The sequence below is a fragment of the Oryctolagus cuniculus genome, chromosome 1 (genome assembly GCF_964237555.1).
Source record: "Oryctolagus cuniculus chromosome 1, mOryCun1.1, whole genome shotgun sequence".
In the NCBI taxonomy this organism is placed as follows: Eukaryota; Metazoa; Chordata; class Mammalia; order Lagomorpha; family Leporidae; genus Oryctolagus; species Oryctolagus cuniculus.
This window is the reverse complement of record NC_091432.1, coordinates 168,127,708-168,142,078: the sequence shown is the minus strand read 5'-3', so window position 1 is coordinate 168,142,078 and position 14,371 is coordinate 168,127,708.

Below are 14,371 nucleotides of genomic sequence, written 5' to 3'. Positions count from 1 at the left end.
TTCCTCAATTATAATTCCACCCTTCAGAGCCACCAAACTCGATGCTTTCTCAGCATCTCCTTTTCCCATAAGTTGGAAAAAAATACCATAGATAGATTTCTTTCCAAGCTCCATGACCTACATTCATCAATTGCTCTCAGCAGCACTTTGAGTTTTCTGGATCTGCTTTCTCTAAAATCCCAAACTGTCTTCACAACTTAATACCTGTAATCAGCCCATTCAGAAACAGCAACGTTCTTGGCAAAGGACGACATGTCTTCTTTTTGGGCCATGGGATCAAACTATTTCTGGAACAATCCCTGTCCCTCCTATCTTGGGATTCTAGGACTAGCCAGGATATCCAGAAAGCATTGAAGACAGTTTACAAAGTTTATTAACATAGCCCAAAAGAGCACAGATGAGCAATGGGGCTTTAGGGGAGTGAAACAAGTGCAGAATAGCCTCCTGTCTCTGGGCACAAGCAGGCAGGTATGTTGCCTATCTGGAGCCGCAGGCTTGCCGCGCCCGAGCTCCTGACCGTGCTCACCCGGCTCTTGAGACCCACCACCAGCTGCTTTTCTTGCTTCCATGCCCCTGTGGTGCTTCCTCCACACCGCAGCAGAAGTGACCTCACAACACAAGCTGGATTGGACATCCCTCTATGTAAGATCTTCAGCCACTTGCTACAGCATTCAGAACAGAATCCATCCTGTTCATCAAGGACCTCAAGAAAGGCCCAACTTTCCCTTCCTCATGACCCTCAGCCACTCTGGCCTCCTTTTTGCCCCTTAAATTTGCAAACTTCAATCCAAACCCTAAAGCTTCTACACATAGTGAGCCAGCCTACTGCTGGGAGGCCTTTTGTATGGCCAGCTCAGTCACTTGTCCCACCCATGCTATTTCAAGTTGGTACTTTGCTCTGTTCTTTTAGCTTAACACCTTTATTGATTGGTACTGTTGCACTACATGGCAGCCCATTTGAACAGTACATATTTCCACACTTACTTCCTGACTTCCAACTAAAATGTGAATTCCATGGGAGCAGAAATCATTTTGTTTTGTTCCCTTTTATATCCTCAGTATATAGCTTGAAGCTTGACATGTAGCAAATGCTCAGTAAATATTAGTTAATAAAGTTAATAAAGAATAAAATAGGCTCTAAGATTTCTGAATCAATATTGGACAATTAATAACATTTCCAAGATTAGGGAATAAAGCAAAACAACTTGCTACTTGGGGAAACATAACTATTTGGCATTAAGTTCAAAGGAAAATTTTTTTTCCCTGGGGTTTCTTGGAAAGCACTAGGTAACAGAATGAAAGGTTCATCGTCAGTTATGTCAGGCTATATACTCAATGACCAGTTTCAAAAAGTTGTTTTATTAAAATAATCTCAATAAAGGCAAACCACATCATAGATACTGTGATTCAATGTACTTTTCCTTGCTAGGATACCAGTACCAATTTGGTGTTGTCCAGATGTTCAGCTAAAACCAACTCTCATAGCTCTTTTACCATTTCCAAACCTGGCTGAAAAAAATCTCCCACTGAGATTCTCTATGCTCTTTTAGTTCAACTATCGGTATGAAGGCCTCCCAGTAAAACTTGAAAACCATGTGTTGAAGACAGCACAGACAATGTCCATCTAAATTTCTGAGGAGTTCACAGAACAGACTGCCCACCCAGGTGGATATTGACTGTCCCCTTGTTTATAAGAATTTTACTCAATGCCCAAGATAGGATATGTATAACATGTATATTCTGTTACCAACAATAGATATACTCTTTTTAAAAAAATGTATTCAAGTTATACAAGTTTCATGTATTTCATATATACAGATTGAGGAACATAGTGATACTTCTCCCCCTACCCTCCCTCCCGCCCATACTCCACCCCTTCTTTCTCCTTCCTCATATATACTCCTAACAATGTGATAGGCACTCTTTTAACTTCTTTATACATATTAACTTAAATAATTATCCTATGCTATCCTTGGCTCCACTAATCATTGATGAGGAAATACGTATAGATGCAGAGAAGTTAACTAACTTACTCAAGATCAGATAAATAGGAAGCAGTAGAACCAGAATTCAAAGCCAGGCCGTATGAAGTCGAGAGCCCATGTTCTCAATCACTGTACCATTCTTTTTCTCTAATATTGGTTTGTTAAATTTTTTGTTAAGGTGGGTGCAAAAATAACTAAAGCAAACATTAGTCTTTTTCAACATGTTTGTTTCCCAGGACCAAGTAAAACACTGTGACATCTGGCATGGGTTAATCTGGGTCTCTAAGACATGTTTCTCAACCAGTGTTTGGTAAAGGTAGGTCTATCAGCATAACCTTTGTTTCACCAGTTTGCTCCTCAGGGATGTGTATCTGGGGATAAGGGTGGGAAGAAGAGTTTGAACTGGCAACTGGCCCAATTAGCATCTGCATGGTGGAGGATGGATGCATTTATTTCTTTTAGCCTAACAAATCCAGGTAACAATGTCTGAAAAATAGTGAGGAGGGGCCAGCACTGTGGCACAGTAGGTTAAGCTTCTGCCTAGGGCACAGGCATCCCATATGGGTGCCGGTTCTAGTCCTGAGTGCTCCTCTTCCAATCCAGCTCTCTGTTATGGCCTGGGAAAGCAGTGGAAGATGGCCCAGGTACTTGGGTCTGCACCCACTTGGGAGACCCAGAAGAAGCTCCTGGCTCCTGGCTCCTGGCTTCAGATTGGGCAGCTCCAGCCATTGTGGCCATTGGGGGCATGAACCAGCGGGTGGAAGACTTTTCTCTCTGTCTCTCCCTCCTACTGTCTGTAACTCTATCTCTCAAATAAATAAATAAATAAAATATTTTTACAAAAATGGTGAGGAAAGCAGCCATCCAGGATCTCTGGATATTTGAATTTAATGATCTAATTGAGTTGATATATTAAAAAAAAAATCTCCCGCCACAGTAACTTTTGACAAAGTGTCAGATATGAAACCCAGACTCTGCCAGATATCCTGGATATGAGGGACTGTCCCATGCCATTACTTTGTCATCTTGTGGTTTCAATGAGGCATTGATTACCAGTCTAGGTAGCCCAGTGGAGTCCGGGCGCTCTTACAAGGCAGGACTTGTTACTGTGTCCCCTGTGGCCAAATCTGGCTGACTGCTCATTATTATGAAAATGATTTTTACACTGTTTAGCTTTGTTTTGTACTTTTATACTACAAGGGCAGAGTTGAATAATAGTAACAGAGACCACAGAGCCTGCAAAGCCTGAAATATTTTCTATCTGGCCCTTCGCAGAAAAAAACCATGCCCCCCTCTGTTATACAAGACTAGGGAGAAGGAAGGATGAGGGGTAGTTTGGGGTCTGATGGTGTAGATTTGACTGGGGAGGTCAAGTGTTCAGACTTTATCTTTCAGTCAGAGTGAAACTACCTAGGCCCTCCTGACCAAGAAAGTCCTGTGATGACATGACTTCATGAGGATTGACTGGCTTAATCATAAATGCTGAGAAAATGGAACTAAGAACAGAAGACAGGGACCACTGTTAGGAAGTGGCTGAAATTATTCTAAGTGAGGTGGTTAGGGTCTGGAGCAGCCTCTGTTGGTTATCCACCAACGATCACACCCACCTCCCATAAGGGCGCCTGACTTGTTCAGGTACCCTTCTTCATGTGATCTGTGGGAAGATGCTCTCACCGCTGGTTCTGGTGTAACTCCTTCCAGCAATTGTTATAGGAGTGGGTATAGGATCTGATCCTGGCCAGTGAGACAGGAGATGTGGCCTGCTGGGTGTAACCTAGAACTGTGAAAAACATCTTGACTATGGAGTTAACCTGTAAGTAAGGAATGGCCAAGAAAACTGCAGGGATAGAGCCATTCTGCCCGTATATTTCTTGCTTAATGAGATAAGATCTTCTTTATTAGTTAAGGCAATACAAATGTCCTGATAGAAAGCCTGAGGGATGACAGTAACAGTGAATTCAAAGAAAAAAGAACTGGAACAAGAGATTCCATGAAAGGTGATTAAGTCAATATTAAAGCTGCACCATGCGGAAAGAATAAAGAATGAAAGATGGTCCTGATTTTTTAGCTCTGGCGGCTGGAAACTTGACAAGCTACTAACAGAAATGGGGAAATGATGGGCATAGCTCACTTTCTATTTTGGGCAAGTCACAGCCTCGTAAGTGAGCCGGTCTGAGGCTAATAGACAGCCCAACAGGGGACCTGCTTTGCATATTGCTACGTGACTCTACTGCTAACTTGTGAACATGAGCTAATTCAAGTATGAGCTCCTTCTACATTGCAATTTTGGGCAAACGTTATAGAGGTCACAGCTAAATACAATAATCATTTTTAAATTATACATTTTTAAATGATAGTACAAAGGGCATCCTGTACTATGGTGATTGCCAGATTGAAATAAAAATCATTTCTTTCTGGAATTCAAATACCCATGGTAATTGCAAGGCAAGAGTGGAGAATTTTTTCTAAAGTCAAAAGTCTCTGAATTTGTAAGAGACAAAATATTCACTGAAATACACATAGGTAAGTGTAATTTAATTTTTTTCATTTTCTTAAAAATACATTAAATCCTATGTTCATCTGTTTTTAAAATAATGCACAAGGAAGAGAAAATATATTTAATAAATAAAATAGATGATGAAAGCTATGGAGAGACAAACATAGAGAAGAATAGAGACTGATAAAGATGGGCTAAGGAAGGGGAAAGCAGTGGAAAAGGGAGATGGGAGTATGTTTTGCATTTCATAAATACCCATAGGAGGGATGCCTCAATGGCTGTGCTGGCAATGATTAGGGACACAGGTGAAAAATCACAACCTTGAGTACTGTCCTAGCCCCAAGAGGCAAAATTCACATTCATTAATACTGTCTTAAATTTTTCTAGGCATAAAACAAATGAGCTGATCAATGCAACAGAACAAAACTCATAAACAGATATACAAAAGCACTGCAGAAAGTTCATGGGGAAGTGAAATTTAAAAATAAGTTTATTTTAGTTCAACAAATCTTGAAATTCATGCATAGTTTTTTCATAATATACATTTCCGCAAGGACCTCCTGTATGGATAGATTTAAAAAAATTTTGCAGGGCTGGTGCTGTGGCTTAGTAGGTGAAGCCTCTGCCTGCAGTGCTAGCATCCCATATGGGCATTGGTTCAAGTTCTAACTGCTTTACCTTCGATCCAGCTCTCTGCTTACGGCCTGGCAAAACAGGAGCTGATGGCCCAAGTCCTTGGGCCCCTGCACTCATATGGGAGACCTGGAAGAAGCTCCTAGCTCCTGGCTTTGGATTGGCCCAGCTCCAGCTGTTGCAGCCATTTGGGGAGTGAACCAGCAGATGGAAGATCTGTTGCTGTCTCTCCCTCTCTCTCTGTAACTCTGCCTTTCAAATAGAATAAATAAATCTAAAAAATTTTTTGCATCAAAATAAACTTACCTTTTAATTCCATTTTTCCATGAACTTTTTAAGGCACCCTCATAGATCGTTGGACAGACAGGTAGGTAGATATGTAGGTACATGATAGATAAGACTTATAGTCACATGATTTTTGAAAAAGGTGACACTACATACAGCAGGGGAAAGGACATTAATTTCAATAAATGCTGTAGGGAAAACTGCATATTCATGTGAAAAAGATGTATTCTACACCAGATACAAAAATTTAATTCTAGAAGGATTACAAAGAAATAAGAATTTAGAAGAAAACACGGAAGAATCATCATAACCTTTGCATTAGTTTTCCATTACTATAATGAAGTATCTGAGTCTGAGTACTTCATAAGGAAAAGAGATTTATTTAACTCACAGTTTTTGAGGACAAAGTTCCAAACGGCATGGTACCATCTCTGTGAAGGTCCCCATGGCTGTGTCACCTCATGGTGGACATCACAGCAGCAGGAGCCCTGCAGAGGAAGATAATCACATCACAAGACAGAAAGCCAGAGCCTGGGGAGGCACCAATCCTGCAGCCTCTCCCCAGGCCTACCTCACTTAATGCTCCCAGCACCTATCAACATCACCACATTGAGGACCCAGTTCCTAAAACATGAACACTTGAGGGAGATAGATTCAAATTATAGCAACCTCGGTGGAGCAAAGTTTGCTTAAATGTGAACCAAAAGTGCTAGGCATAAGGAAAAAACATTGGTAGATGGGACTATGTAAAATTAAAAACTTCTGCTTGTCAAAAAAAAAAAAAAAAAAAAACAAAACAAAAAAAACAAACTGTTAAGAAAGGGAAAACACAGTCCAGGAAGTGGGAGAAGATCCTGTCAGTTCGTATATCTGACAAAGGACTTGCATCTAAAATCTGATAAGCATTCCCATAAAGTCAGTCAGATGACAACCCAACAGAAAATAGTTCAAACATCTGAAAAGATATTTCATGAAAGCTTGGTGTCAAAGGGTAGATAAATATAAGGAAAGGACCCCTACTCAGTTAGTTATTAAGGTAATACAAATTAAAACTATAACGTGATACACCTCTGTATCCACCAGAACAACGAAAATGAAAGAAACAAGAAATACTAAATGTTGGTGAGAATGTGGAACAATTGAAATTCCCACACACTGCAGATGGGAATGGAAATTGGCCTGATTTCCAACAATTCCATACTATGACCCAGAAATTCCACTCTTGCATCATACCAAAGATTCAGCAGTTATACCACTAGGTGTATACTCAACAGAAAATGAGTTCAAAGATTCCTCAAGACACATACTAGAGTATGTATAGCAGCACTAGTTACATTGAATCCATTGCTGAGAGACAAAAATATACAAAAAAGAAAGTCAGTCTGCTTTTCGAGTTGTTCAGCTTGAGGGCACATCTCACACCACATTGATCCAGTAGTACTGAACTTTGAAATCTCTTCATTAACATGACTCAAAATGATTATTCAAGTGTAACATACTCTCAGGTTTGAGAGCATGAAGTCAAACTGTGTTTGCATCCAGGAACCATAATCTATAAGCAGCCTGACATTGGTCAATTTACCTAAGGTTCTATGTTTCCTTTTTTTTTTTTTTTTTCATCTGTTGAGAGGAAAAAACAATACTTTCCTTATAGGGTTTTTGGAATATTTCATTTAATATTCATTTATCAATATACTCAATATACTCAAAGCACATAGGACATGGTCTAGCATGTAGTAAATACTTAAAAAAAAAACATTAAAAAAACTTCGTATCTCTCCCATGTGTTCTAGTGCCACTATACAACACTAGAACAGATGGAACGACAAACATTCTGTGCTTAGATTAGAATCAATGAGGCACCGCAACACATGAAATAATTTACAAAGATTTGAGAAAATCTGACTCAAGTGGTAGAGAGTATAAAGGGTGGGCTCAGGCTGCTTTAATTATTTTCTGGTGCCGCCAGTGTTTCTATCTATGTTTCTGACAGTTTTTATTTGCGTTTTGTCTTGCTTTTGGAGGAGGAGGGGCTGTGTCCCTATATCATAATAGTACATTTCAACCTTCATGTTGGCGAAGGCAGGGAGGAAGTCTACACCATTCTTGTTCTCCACAACATGTAATGGATACAGTAGGCACTCAATACATGCTTAATGAAGAGGGGAGGTTTTTATAGAGTGCTCTTCACTGTGCAGTTAAACCAAGCCAGGCCATTGTTTTGCTATATCTTGTTTTTATTTTGACCAAAGAACAGACAGAAATATTTACCTCTAGGAATCCAAGGGGAAGATGCTTTTCACTAGGAAGGCATTCGTTGTAAAATTAGCAAAGAATGAAACATAGCTTTTTTTTTAAGATTTATTTATTTATTTGAAAGTCAGAGTTATAGAGAGGCAAAGGCAGAGAGAGAGAAAGGTCTTCCATCTGCTGGTTCACTCGTTAGATGGCAGCAACGGCTGGAGCTGTACTGATCCAAAGCCAGGAGCTTCTTCTGGGTCTGCCACGTGGGTGCAGGGGCCCAAAGACTTGGGCCATCTTCTACTGCTTTTCCAGGCCATAGCAGAGAGCTGGATCAGAAGAGGAGCAGCCAGGACTTGAACCAGCCGCCCATATGGGATGCTGGGAAGGCAGGCGGTGGCTCTACCTGCTATGCCACAGTGCTGGCCCCAGGAGACATAGCTTTTAAAAGCAAAACATGGCTTATCCCAAATAAACATTTACTAAATTATTCCTAAATAATTTACATTACACTGCATAAGTAACTTCAGCTTATGGTAGCTTAACATTTACTGACACAAACTACCCAGATGACTTAAAAAGGAATCCATGTCAGAATTTTAAATACGCAAATGAAAAAAGAGAAGAAATTCTAGTTAGTTTTGGCATCATGAAAAATTCCAAAATTTTTGCCTTATCAATTAATATCTTCCTCCTGGCACAATTTTGATCCATAATTACTTTAAGATAGAAAAGTTTAACCTTTAGCTTTCTAAGCATTTTTTAAATTTCAAACAATAAGAATTTTAAGTCTTCCATCATGGTACTACTCTGGCCAGATTTATAGTTCTTAGATCTTAAAATAGTTTAATAAACCATTTTTTACATGGACACACAAATTTTCTGTGGGCTTCCTGAGTACCTGGCATGGTGCCAAGCACTTTAGATCTGCAACCTTAATTAGCCCATATCCCATTTGACCCACAAATATACAGGCCTGGTGAGGTTACTGACAATGTTATGGTCAAACAGCTATGAAAAGTAGAACGTGGGCCTGATTCCAGGTCTTCAATGCACTCTCTCATTCTTCCCAATACATGTACATTTCTCAATATGGCTACATTGATCTTAGTCAAACCGCCAAGAAGCGATTAGGTCCCTTGGAATGAAGCAACTCCCAGAACAGTGAGTTTCCTGGTATGCAAAACAAAGTGTTTTCTGGTTTTTGTGGTTTCTATTTTATTTTTTTCTGCAATTTTCGCCTAGGTACCTGAATCCTTTAGCCAAGTTTTGCAGTCCCCAAACACCTTCAGTGTCCTTGAAAGAGCATTTTATTGGATCTCAAAGACATCAACATTCTCAACTTCCTCCAAGCTTGCTAAGTCAGCTAGTCCAGAAAGGTGACTGACAGATGAAGCCTGTTCTCAGTCATGTGCTAGGCGATGTTTTCTTCATCATGTAAGCGTGATGTGGCATCTTCTTTAACTGTCACAATAACAAAAGTCTTTCTGATCAGTTTCAGTTATGTAAATTTTGTTGTCCTTTGAGTAACTTCCCTGTGATCTATTTTTCTCCACTGCAGAACATTGAGATGAAAACAATTTTTGGTGTGCGGCAAAGAATGATGCTTGATCTCAATGTGAACAGACAGTTTCCCATCAAGAAGCCAAGACGCTGTGAGGGGAAGCCTGGGTTTGGCGGATTTCCATAGTTATCCATAGTCCCAAGAATGCTGAGCGAAATCTCATCTTTCAGATATGTCAAAACTTCACTTAGTTCAGAGTCTGGATAAATTTAAGTTGGGACTATTCTCACAAATTTCGCCAGGGTCCAAATGTCTTAGTTGTCTAATGGAAGCACAAGCAATGGGTTGATTGGGTCTATTTTTTTTTTTTATAATAAACAAATAAGTAGTGTTATTTGTTATCATGCAAATCTATAGCTTCTCAATCAGAGGCCATAAACAAACAAATCATACTCCTAAATACTAGAACCTATGCGGGGAGGGAGCCCAATCAAAAAAATAGGAGAAAACTAAACAAAACAATTATATCATTCACTTGAGTTCAAGTTCAGACTGAAATCCAGGGATGGCAGAATTTAGTTGTTTAAACTTCTTTATCTCTAACATTTATATTTGTTCTGTGTTGATGAGTTATCATTTCTTTAAATGTGCATGAAAGCCACTAGAAAGGCAAATAATTGAGCTCAGACTTTTAAGAGCTTATATTTGAAATAGGTAATGTGTTCACATAGTTCACAAACCAAAAGTCATAAAAACTTACACAGTGAAATTCTCACACTAGGAACCCAATGTGCCACTCCAGGGCTAAGCAGTTTTATCAGGTTATCACGCACTGTTCTAGATACATATTCTTGCAAATGCAACCAAATATGCATCTATCCCTTTTCAAAAAAATGCCAAATTCATATCTGGAAACATACATACTATATATGATGTGCAAATTAAGTGTACAGTCATATTAAGTACTCAACACACAAGTTGTTTGTAGTACACATGTTCTATATCTAATACAGTATAGCATGCTGTACTGTTTTATATCTTCTTTTTTCACTTAACAATAAATATATCTTGCATATCTGTTCTATATCAGTACAGAAAGCATTCCATCTTTGTTTTTGTGGCTGTCTACTGTAATATTCTATTATTTCATGTGCCACCTCATTTATTTAACCAGTTCCCAACCAATGAACATTTGGGCTATTCCAGAGTTTTCCTATTATGAATAAAGATGCCAATTTGTACTATGAGGATGTAGCTGAGAGGTAAATTTCTAGAAGTGGAATTGCTGAGTCATTGCTAATGGTGATAGACATTATTAAATTACCCTCCCCAGAAATTGCACCAATTTCTAGCAATATAAAGGATCACAGAATTTTTTGGGTTGTTAAATTTACCCTCTATGCAAATGACAGAAGCTGCTTTCTGTACCATCAGATGTGGGCATATTCTCCACTCTGCAGCCTCCAAGTAGGGTCTGGCCACCTCTGTAAACACTTTCTACTTCCTAGACTCTTCTGTGTCTTAGTCTGTTTTCTGTTGCTACATCTGAGGCTGGGTACTTTGTAAGGAAAAGAGGTTTAATTTGCCTCACCATTTTGGAGGCTGAAAAAGTCCACGTTGGGAAGGCTGTGTGTGGGGACGGCCTCCCACTGCATCCTGACACAGTGGATGGCATCTCAGGACAAGAGGGCTTGTGGTAGCAGCCAGGGGAGTTCACAAGGGGAGAGAAACCCAACTCACTCTAACAACCAGGATAGCTCATCGAGTCCCATGAGAGTCCTGCATTCTGTTGAGCCCTTACTCTCCACGAGAATGGCAGTCATCCCTTTTCAGACTTAAGCATCTCCCCAAGGCCCCAGCACCTCACTCCTGTTACACTGAGGATCAGCCTTCCAGCACATCTGTGAAGCTTTGTTGGAAAAACCCCATCCAAAGCCATAGCACTCTCTACTTCATAGCATTTATTGTTCTCTCTTCCCATTATTTTGAGATATTTTCTTAAAGTTTCCTATCCTCTGTTAATTTCTCATTAATTTATATATTGTCTCCTCAATTATAAACTGTAGGCTTTATAAGGGCATAAACCATATTGAATTTTTCTTTGAATCCCTCACAATATTCAGCAAAATACTTGATCTGTAAATGTCCAGTTAGGAAATGTGACTCTTTGAATGTTTCAAAGGAATATGGGAAATTGTAATGAAATTTCAGGTATGAAATAGTACACTCCGTGTCTCAACATTTACACTGACCCGCAGGCTACAAAGAAAGAGAGAGAGAGAGCAGAGGCAGAGGGAAGTGCACAAAGAAAAATCAGATTGCTACGCAGAGATATGCCACAATCCTACCACAAACCCTTGTTCTGGTGAACTCATTAACTTCTTGAGAATTGTCCAGCCTAAAAATGTTGGCACTGAAACACTGTCCTGCCAGTTGTACTAGCGTCCTCATCATCCTCAGGGATCTCAAAGCATTGAACGTGAGGACGCGTGATGCTCTAGTCCGGACCGCAGCCTAGAAGTGAAGCAAATGTAAAGACTGGGTGGTTTTTGCCCTTCTTCAACCAGGACATTTCCAGCCATTTTCTCAAACCTATCCCTGCAGTAGAAGTTAATGGGAAAGGGTAACACAGGATGTAATCAGCCCTAAGTGTGTTCACAGCCTCACCCCAGGGGCCTACAGGGGGAGTGAGGGGTGCTGCTGAGTCTGCGTTATTTCCCACATGACAAATACTCTCCTACTTCTAGCCAATCGAAATGGCCAGCCACCCTCTGATCTGCACCTTGCAGCAGCTGTAAAACCAGCAGACTCTCACCCCGCTCCCTATAATAATATCCTCTGAGCCTGTAAGAGAGGTCTTTGGTCTCTGGGATTGGGAAGCCCTCTCACCTGGGGAGTTGCCTCTCTCCTTTCCCATTCTTTCACCACTGCATTTTTAATAAGAGGTGTTCCTTCAGCAAAGACAGGGTCTTATCATCTGACCTCTCCATCCCCTTTGGGTCATCCCTTGGATTGTCTACTGACCTGAAAGTCTCTGATGCAGGAGCACGTCCTAGGGTCATGAGTGAGAGTCCACTTCGTACTGTTGATCTCAACCGGATTCTCCCCTTGGTAAGACAGGGCGGGCTGCTCTCATACTGCACAAAAAGATTTTCTAGAAAGGTCACTTGGAAGGGAATCTACCTTTACTTATACTGCCTTCTTGAATGGAAACACGCACTAGGAACTTCCTGCTCATCCAATTGCAATTTTCTGCATGAGAATTTTCAATCAGATCCTAAATTTATGAAAACTGGAGCCAAAATATGATGGTTTCCTAACAGTTAAGACACTGAAAGATATATGTGTATTTTCAGGCGGTGTTTGGCCACTTACTCTCCACTCAAAATTAATGCCATATTCTTTTTTTTTATTATTTTTTGACAGGCAGAGTGGACAGTGAGTGAGAGAGACAGAGAGAAAGGTCTTCCTTTTGCCGTTGGTTCACCCTCCAATGGCCGCCGCGGCCAGCGCGCTGCGGCCGGCGCACTGCGCTGATCCGATGGCAGGAGCCAGGTATTTCTGGTCTCCCATGGGGGTGCAGGGTCCAAGTACTTGGGCCATCCTCCACTGCACTCCCTGGCCACAGCAGAGAGCTGGCCTGGAAGAGGGGCAACCGGGACAGAATCCGGCACCCCGACCGGGACTAGAACCCGGTGTGCCGGCGCCGCAAGGCGGAGGATTAGCCTAGTGAGCCGTGGCGCCGGCCCAATGCCATATTCTTACATGCATCAATTGCAAATGGTGTTAACTTTTCTGTTGAGAGAAAAGATGTTAGTAAATTATCAGCAAAAATTACAATAAAAACTTTTGCTTTAAAACTTCCTTATAATATCTTTATTGTTGTTGCTTTTTTGATGTTCCAATTTTCCTTTACTTTCCTGATATGCAAAACCCTCCAGGTAAACACAGTACCTTTTCCTGACACACCTCATTGTCAGCTCATGGCATTAAATGGAATACAGTTTGTAATCCCAGCCTGTCATATGGTAATAATCGATAAATTGAAATTACATGATTTCATTAATAATAAAATCCCATGATTGACAATCACTTCATTTGGTCAAACCTTAACTTCTCTTAAAATAAATAAAATAAAATAAATAAAACTTCTCTTAAATAAAGAGAAAATGCTTAAGTTATAATAGGGATAAATTTGTTTACTGTATTTCCTTGAAACTGTGGGAGCCTGGGATAGAGATAAATTGTAAAAATAGAATATATCTGGCTGGCGCCGCGGCTCAACAGGCTAATCCTTCGCCTAGCAGCGGTGGCACACTGGGTTCTAGTCGCGGTCGGGGCGCCAGATTCTGTCCCGGTTGCCCCTCTTCCGGGCCAGCTCTCTGCTGTGGCCAGGGAGTGCAGTGGAGGATGGCCCAAGTACTTGGGTCCTGCACCCCAAGGGAGACCAGGAGGAAGCACCTGGCTCTTGGCTTCGGATCAGCGCGGTGCGCCGGCCGCAGCGGCCATTGGAGGGTGAACCAACGGCAAAGGAAGACCTTTCTCTGTGTGTGTCTCTCTCTCTCACTGTCCACTCTGTCTGTCAAATATATATATATATATATCTTTGCCCAGGGAAATCAACAGTGCAAAGTTGACTTTGAATTCTCAGGTTGAAAATAATAATCATCTATATTTTCTAAAATGCTAGGATTTAGATAAAAATATATTTGGCTCACTTATGGCAGTCACATGCTTATAAAAGAGACTGTAGTACAATTTACCCAGGATATGGCCCATTTTCAGGCTATCTTTTCTACAATACAATGTCCTCCACTGTCCCAAATTCCAGCTGTAACCATGGCCACCAGAGCCAGCCTGGAAGACGGGTTCCCTATGCCCTTCTCTGACCACAAAGATAAGATCCCTTGATGCTCAGCACCCATTTTTATCGCTTTGAGTTCCCAGAAGCACAAACAGAATGTCACTATGCTACACAGGTACTGATTTTCTTCCTTTAAAGCCATCCATTGTTTGACACACATTTTCTTAGAAATAGCCATCATCACTGTCCTTTCAGAGTACCTGATTTAAAGAAATGATCAAAATTCTCTTTCAACTGAATTTGATGATGAAATACTCAAACTATAGGACACATTAAAAGGTCTACAAACCCTTGAATTGTTAATGTTGTCATGTTCAGAACCACAGATCTTGGGGCCAATGTTGTGGTGGGGCCAGTGTTGT